Below are 9,091 nucleotides of genomic sequence, written 5' to 3' on the forward strand. Positions count from 1 at the left end.
TCTGCCCCCTTTTGTCTAAAACCTATAAAAGGCTCCACTCTCCCTTGCTCTGGGCTCTCAGCAAGGATCCGTTGAGTTGGTGAGGACTGAGAGCCCGAGCTTAAGCCCAAATAAACCATAAACCTTTGCTTTTGCATTTTGGTATGTTGGGTCCTTGGTGGTCTTTTTGGGGTCCAGTGGATGGGGTACAACACTAGCAAACAGCCTGAGAGGGTGGGTTCGGACTGCCTCCATCCAGGTAGCTGCTTGGAGCTCAGCAGACCCGCCAAAGAGTGCGGAGTTCTGGTCTCCCTCTGGCCTCCAACTACTACCAGAGGGCCTGATGACCCAGGGGACAGCCTGACAGCATCTGGATCCTACCTGCACATGGTGGTCTTTTTAATAAGATAATGCTATACAGCAGTCCCTTCTGCATGAAATAACTACCATGATCATGACTTCGGCTGAGCCTGATCGCTAAACAGTCACAATTGGGCTTGTTGACAGTTGTGCTCATTCATTAGAGGAGTGCCAAGCAGGGTCACTGGACCCTCATCTGAGGGTCTTCCCAACCAACTAGTCCAACCTTGGAAGACAAAAGAAAAATGAGGAAGAACCCAAAAAAGGGATGCTTTTGGAGGCCCTTGTCAAGAAACTCCAACGGACTTTCATATGAACATTTGAAAAATTTCCCTGTTCTGATTTTTTTCTAGTTCCCTGTCTAGAACTTGTAATGCTAATTACTCTTGCCTTTACTTCTCCTTCACATCTCCCATTCATGATTCAAAGACTTTCTTCTTCCCTTAGAGACAAGAGTTATGCAATTTGGGAGTCTTTAGATAGACCCACTGAAGGGGTACCCCAATTGCCTCACCCTGCATCCCTGTTCAGCATGGAAGAAGCCAGAGAGGTCTGTGTCCCTATTCCCTATTGGCAATTTGGGTAACCCCTTCAGAGGATGGTGTGATAAGAATAGAAGGTAGGAATTGGCTAGGCAGTTAGGGGGAAAAGACTCCAAAGAAATGTAGCCAGTCAAAATGTCCTTGGGCGACATACTCTGCTCCAAGGCCAAAAATGTCAAAAGTATTTGGGAGCTTGTATTTTTGTACAAATTTAAAAAAAAAGAAAATGCCCCACAGACTAACACGATGGAGGAAATTCCTCAGTTACAGTCCCTCCTCTCAAATGTGTGAAGTTAATAACTGAAGTCAACTCTGATAGATAGCAACACATCCACTGTGTTGATTACTTTTTGTTGATTTGACCCAAACTAGAGATACTTATAGGGACCCAGCCCATTGTGGGTGATATCATCCCTAGGCAGGTGAGCCTGGGCTGTATAAGAAATCAAGATGACCAAGCCAGGGGGAGCAAGCCAGTAAGCAGTGTTCAAGGGCAGGCTGTAGATAGACAGGACAAGTACATTTTGGTATCTTGGAACAGCAGGGTGACTGTGGTCAGTAAAAATGTTTGCATATTCCAAAACGGCTGAGTAAATTAAAATGCCGCACCATAAAAAAGTGTAAGCGAGGCAGTGGGTATGTCATTAGCTTGATCAGTCACTGCACATTATATACCTACGCCAAGATATCCCAGTCTCCCTGCCACTCTAGTTATGACCTGTCAGTTAAAAGATGAAGAGGCATGACCTGCTCAGTAAGGAGGCAATGCATGTAGTTTTAACTGATGGCACCTAAAGGTATTTTCTAAGCACCCAACATCTATTGTGTCTCCAATTTCTTCAGTATAAGAAATGTGATGCCCATGTGTATTACTTTCAGTGCATTCTCAAGGCAGCCGTGATGTACACTATACTGGTAGATAGTCCTATGCTGCTTGAGCTAAGCAGTTGGCTCTGGAGGCAGGGTCGCTCCCTCTCCATTTCAAACCCAAGCCTATTTGTCTCGGTGTCCTCCAAGGCCCCTTTTCTAGGAATGGGCTGGTGCCCCTCTAACTCTGTGACAGGGAGGGAAGAGAACAGCAAAACAGTCCAAGAGCAAAAACACCTGAAGAGCTGTGGCAACTCCATTTTAAAACCAACCTCCATTTTATTAAACACCCCAGTTGAACTTTCCAGTAAGAGCGAGTAGTTCCCGGAATACCCAGAGACCAACTGCCACAAACGGTCAAAACTGTCTCCCAACCACAAAGGTCAAAATAGCCTGACAAAGAAACAACCAATCACCTCGTACATTCACCCCACCATGACATAAGGCTGTGGTGGGCCCCCTATAAAAGGCCAGCCCAAACGATGGACTGGGCCTTCTCATAGAGCTGGGGCACCAGTCTCTGCGTTAAGGTCCCTACCGCGGTTTGTACTTTTGTTCAATAAACCTTGCTTTTGCAGTTTTGGAAGTGTCGGGCAGTCGCTGGTCTCTTTGGGGTCCTGAGGCTGAAGTATAGCACACCGTGTCCTTGAGAAAAGATGGAAGGTGAGCTGTTTCTATGTGAGGTTACTGGTGTTTATCCCATGACACAGAAGAGAAGCCAGGAGGCAGCCACAGGAGGCTCATCTTTGTACAGAAAGCTCACCCGGGAACTCCAGCCAGCTGCCTCAACTTCCCCATCAGTTTCTGCAGGACGTTTTGAACACCTGATTTGATGATGTCATCCACTTGCCACTATTTGTTCTTTACATGGAAGCCTCTTGTGAGGGGATGCTCTGATCCAGCTGGGACTCTCTCAAGAGGAAACTCCAGGTGACTGCCTCAAGGGGCCTTCACCCAGGTCATTTCTGCTAGAGTTCTATAAACCTCCAGTTTGATGATGTCTTCCAATCCATCCTCTTTCTCTATGTGCCACTCCCTATTTGATCTTTTACATTTACCCACTCCATGCTTAATAAACTCTGTCATTCAAAATCAAATGTACAGCTATTGTGGACCATTCTCTGGACCATACAGAACATCAATTCACTGTTTTAATGGGGAATTCATACTCCAGTGATGGACAATTATTAAGCTTTCCTTTTCTCATGTATAGCAGGTGCTTTGCTAATTAGACCAAAAAACCACAGAAACAGATTTTCAAATGTGTACTAAACAAAATTTGGGTTGACACAACCAGGTAAGCTCTAACAAAGTATTGCATAAGCCACAAATATGGACCGCAAGCTGGACATAATGTCAAGCAGTCTAAAACCTGCATTTAAAGAATAAAGACAGTTCAGAATTTAGAGCACTGGCTGCTATTGAGAGGACCTAGGTTGGGCTCCCAACACCCACATGGCAGCTCACAGCCATCTGTAATTCCACCTCCAGAGGATCTGATGCCCTTTTCTGGCTTCTTTGGACACTAGGTATGACTGTGGTGACTTACATACATGCAGGCAAAACACTCATACATGTAAAATAAAAATAAACCTAGGGGGCTGGAGAGATGGCTCAGCAGTTAAGAACACTGGCTGTTCTTGCAGAATCCCAGCACCCACATGGCAGCTAACAACTGTCTGCAACTCCAGTTCCAGGGGATCCGACAGCCTCTTCTGTCCTCTGCGGGCACTGCACCACACAGGTGCACTTACCTACATGCAGGCAATACACACATAGAATAAAAGTAATAAATAAAGCCGGGCATGGTGATGCACCCCTTTAATCCCAGCACTCGGGAGGCAGAGGCAGGCAGATCTCTGTGAGTTCAAGGCCAGCTGGGTCTACATAGCAAGCTCCAGGCCAGTTGTGGCTACAGGGAGACCCTGTCTCAAAAAACAAAAAGCAAAAAAACAAGCCGGACGTGGTGGCACAAACCTTTAATTCCAGCACTCAGGAGGCAGAGGCAGGCAGATTCCTATGAGTTCAAAGCCATCCTGGTCTACATAGTGAGTTCCAGGACAGCTGGGGCTACAGGGAGACTCTGTCTCAAAAAGACCCAAAAAAAAAAAAGTTATAAATATAAAAAATTAATAAACCTAAAAAAGTAAAAACAACGGATACTGGTTTTTAACAATATGCATTTTTAATCCAATAGATCAAAAACATTGCTTAAACATTAACTAGTCACATTTTCTGTGCTAAACAGACACTACAGTTAATGGATACCTTGATAGTGCAAGTCTAGAATATTCTAGAAAATCTTCCTGCTCCTGTATCCATACACCCTAAGAACATAGTAAATTTCATAGCCTGTACCCTTTATGGCACAGGTTCAGCCTCCAAAGAATCTATGTGCAGCAATTATGTTAGAAGTAGGCTTTAAAAAAAGACATTCTAAGAGAATAGAATAATTCTCTTTGAATACTATTATCAACTTTAAAAGAGCCTTTCATTCAACTTGTGACTAGATCGTCTAAAAGAAAAAAGCTAAAATATCAACAAATTTAGATGAACAGTTAAAGAAGAACTATAAAGTGCTTGCCTACCATACATGAAGTCCTGAGTTCAACACAAACAGAAACTAAATTGTTTAATGCCAATTTGTGTCTGCACGTTCATGTATCTGTGCACAGACATCACCTACCATGAATATGTTGAGTTTTAACTACCTTCCCCAACCCTCCCCTATCCCAGAAACAGCCTGGCTCTTTTTACTCATCATTTAGGGACCCCAGGGTACAGCCTCTGCTCCAACCTTGAACTCAGTGCTGGACTTGTCTACCTACTCAAGATAATACATAAAAGGAAATCAAATAGAAAGCTAATAGACTAGACGTCATGTATTCTTCGTGGAGCAGTTGCGAAGTCACAGAAGAGACATGTCCCCACTCCAGACATCTTTCTTGGCCTCTGAGATCAGATCCATCATCCAAACAGATACTTTTTCCTGAATACCAAATGGATTAACACCTCAGTTAAATAAGAATATTTCTTAGTTTTCTGGAGTTCAATTCAACTTCTACTTTTAGAAATTAGGGAAATTAAAATTATTCCTCAAGCTGGGCGTGGTGGCGCACACCTTTAGTCCCAGCACTTGGGAGGCAGAGGCAGGCAGATCTCTGTGAGTTCAAGGCCAGCCTGGTCTACATAGTGAGTTCCAGGACAGCTGGGGCTACAGGGAGACCCTGTCTCAAAAAGACCAAAAAAAAAAAAAAAGTTCATATTCCCCAAAAGCAGTGTTTATCATCAGTGAGAAACTGAACTTGACCCTTTAGCACTATAGGTGTTGTCTCATCTTTGATTTTCCCTGAAGATACTGCACTGACAATCAGAATTCCTCAGGAACTGCTTAAGGTCCCTTATACCCTGAATTCCACACCCACACTTCCCTTGGGGTCTTGCTGACTCCTTGGGTCCACCACTTTTTTTTTTTTAATCAATCATTTCTTTAAAGAGTTGCATTACATTTTACTTATTTTGTGTGCATATGCGCACATACCTGTATGCCACAGTGAGCATGTGGTAGTCAGGAGGCAACTTGCAGGAGCTGGTTCTCTCCTTCCACCATGTGGGTCCCAGGGATTGAAATCAGGTTTCCAGGCATGGCAGCAAGCACCTTTACCCACTAAGCCATCTTGCCACCCCACCCCAGCCCCCAGACAATCGTATTTTCTTTTTCTTCTTTCTTTCTTTTTTTTTTGGACTTTTTTGAGACAGGGTCTCCCTGTAGCCCCAGCTGCCTGGAACTCACTATGTAGACCAGACTGGCCTTGAACTCACAGAGATCCACCTGCCTCTGCCTCCCAAGTGCTGGGACTAAAGGCGTGCGCCACCACACCTGGCAACAATCATATCGTCATTGCTCTCCTTCCACTCCAGAATAATCTAATTTTCTGGATAGCTCACTGTCTCCAAAGTCTACATCTTCGTAAAACTAATTCAAGACTTTGGGAAATCAAATCCAGGAAAAGACTTAGGAGACAATTGCTTCATTTTATTTTATTTTATCTTTTCCTGAGAAAAAGAAACCCAAGATAGCCTCACTGACTGACAAAGTGAAGGGAAAATAAAGATATGTGAAAAACATATAAAAGCATATGTTAACTAATATAGGTGTCAGTCTTTATTTCTGATGGCCACAGGCATTGTCATGGAAGAGCTCTGTGAGTTCAAGGCCAGGCTGGTCTACATAGTGAGTTCCAAGCCATCTGCAGCTACAGGGAGACCCTATCGCAAAAAGACCAAAACAAACAAAAAAAAAGTCTTTAAAAAAACAACAAAAAACCATCATTAACAATGTCTCAAGTATCCCAGACCAAAGAGGATGACCTTGAATTCAGATCATCCTGTAGTCATCCTGGGATAACAGGTGTGCACCACCACACGTGGCTTATACAATGCTCAGGATGCAACCTGAGGCTTCAGGCATGCTAGGAAAAGCACTGTACTGATTCGGTCATATCCCACCATCCCCATTTTTAATGTTTTTCTGGAGTCCAGAGTCTCTCCAAATCCCCAGTGTGTGCCTAGTCCTTTCTTTCTTCATGTGACAGCCAGAGCAATCTAAAATTCAAGTGTAAACTTGCTTCCTTCCTGTTCAGCCTCTTTCCACAGCTACCTTTGCTTAAGTGCTGTCCACAGTGTAGTGGGTGGTTTACAGTCACATGTCTATGACCTGCTTCTGCTCACCCTGATGTTCCCAATTTCTTGGAAATGACCCCAGAACATCCTTCTTTTCCTGCCTGGGCACATGCTGTGTCATTGGCCTGCAGTGAGATTTCTCTAGCAACAACACATTGTCAGGCAGAATTCAAGATAATTCTTTATCCCTCTCCTGGGCTCTTGTCGCTTGTATTAGGGTCCTTGGCTACTTAACAATTGTACACTAACTTGTGATTCCCCCAAACAAGAACTGTTCCTGACCTCTGAATGATCAGTACATAACACAGTGCAGGGCACACAGAGATCAGAGGACAGTTTCTAATACTTGCTTTGTTACTTTTTAATTTATTTTTTATTTTATGTGTATGAGTGTTTTGCCTGCATGTATAAAAGTGCATCTGTGTTTTGCAATGTCTGCAGAGGTCAGAAGAGGGTGTCAGGTTCTCTGGAACTGGAGTTACAAGACAGTTGTTAGCTGCCCTGGAAACTGAACTCAGGTCCTCTGCAAGAACAGCGGATGTTCTTAACCACTGAGCCATCTCTCCAGTCCCATTTAATGCTTTCTTCCTCCATCAATAAGATAGCACTCTTGGGAATTTTTTTTTTTTTTTTTTTGGTCTGAGATGGTCCACCTGTAGCTCCAGCTGTCCTGGAACTTACTATGTAGACCAGGCTGGCCTTGAACTCACAGAGATCCACCTGCCTCTGCCTCCCAAGTGCTGGGACTAAAGGCGTGCACCACCACGCCTAGCGGGAATGTCTTTAAAAGTTGAAACAAAAACTAGCAAGATTGTTCACTGGTTATAATGGAACTTGCCACATAAGCCTGGTGGCCTGAGTTCAGACCCCAGGACCCACATGGTAGAAAGCAGCTCTGTAACACACGTACTTGTAGCATACACGCCCATGCACACATCATATACGTGCAATATTAATAATGAATTTTAAAAATTGTTCTTAAGTTGAAATAGGGTTGTTACTAAGTGGTAGAGCCCAGCATTTGTGAAGGTCTGGGCTCAATCCCCAGCATAGATATTCAGTCAGGCCTTTCTGTCTTAGAAGTCTTACTTTGGTGATTTGGGGGTTTAGGGGGTGAGAAACAAGCACACTTCACATTCGATAGGGTTTAAATCCCCAATGCAGCCTTTGCCAGCTGAGTGTCTCCAAACAAGCTTCTTTTTTTTTGCTCTGTACCTATACCAGCTTGACAGTAATTCCTGTATCATGGACTTTTTTCAACAATTCACTTTTATTTTAGCGTTCAATTTAAGATTGCCCATTTTTCCAATTAGACTTTTTCCAAAGTATCCATAAAATAGGAAATATGTAATAAATGTACCCAAAGAGTTAGTGTCTGTCTGTCTGTCTCTGTCTCTCTGTCTCTCTGTCTCTCTCCCTCTCTGTATGTGTGTGTGTGCTGAGAAGTGTGAAGGAATACATTTTAGCTTACTTTCACACGCCCACTGGTTAGACAGGCCCAAGGGCTTCCTGTCCTCTGAGAAAAGTGTGCTGTAAAGGGGGTGACTTAATGAGGCATAAAGAAAAGGAAATGTAAGCTTTGGCTCCCCTCGTTGACCATTTGTGGTTCCTACAGGGCAGACCCGGATCTGTGGTGTTGAGACAGGAAGGGAGGTTGCCTGCCTTAGTCTTCTCTGGCCCTCACTTCCACTTACTGAGAGGGCACCCTTTAAAGTCAAGGTGCTGCTGTACATTCGGGGCATGTCCCTGCATCCCTGAAGTGCCTCGGTTACACAACTGAAATCTGGCTCTACCGACATCTTGCCATTCCTATGTGGTATTCTTCATCCAAACCAAACCAGAAGCATAAAACACACAATCAGCAACCAACAGAGAGAAGGGATCACGTCTCCTTGGACTCTGAGTGCAACAAGCAGAAAAGCTTCTAAGTAGGAAGTGGGACCTGCCTGCTCTGATCCTAGAGGGAATGGCTCAAAAGTCCTCCTTTCTCAGGTTGAAGAATGATCTCTGGGGTCTGATGGATTGACTCTTCACTCGTTAATCTTGAATGTTAAATTGGCAGAAAGAAGGATAGAACCAAGCCATCACCTCTTTTGGAAAAAGAGTTGAACAGTTTTAGGGAGAAAGTGGGGCAAGTAGAACACACTTGGAAGCCGGACTCAAGGTCAAACCACAACCAAACACTTCCAAAAATCCATTAAGGAGCAGAGTGGTAAGAACGGAGGAACTGGTGTCCCTATGGGACTAAAGAAAGATCATCATTTCTTTGAGCCCAAATAAAGGCTAAGATGTAGGAACAACCTGTCTCCTCCCAAAGATGTTCGTGTCTTCCTGCTGGACCATTCCCAAAGCAGAGGCTGTGCCTGGATGGAGCTCACAGCTGTACAGGGAGGAGAGGGTGGAGAAGAGAGACCAGACCTATTCTGCTCTGATGGCTGAAGTTCCATGCAGCCCCGCTCTGCTGCAACACTAGACACCTAGCTGGTCTGCCTTCTCTGAAGACTTGGGCTACAACTCTTGGGAACACCTGCAACTCCCACTTTAGATCTGAGATGTGTTTGATATAGAGAATTGGGAGAGACTGAGGCTCTTCACAGCAATGAGAGGAGGAGGGTACAGGCAATGGGGAGGACAGGCTATTTCTTACAAGCATGATGTCT

Source organism: Nannospalax galili, unplaced genomic scaffold, assembly GCF_000622305.1.
Source record: "Nannospalax galili isolate Female #2095 unplaced genomic scaffold, S.galili_v1.0 scaffold952, whole genome shotgun sequence".
Lineage (NCBI taxonomy): Eukaryota > Metazoa > Chordata > Mammalia > Rodentia > Spalacidae > Nannospalax > Nannospalax galili.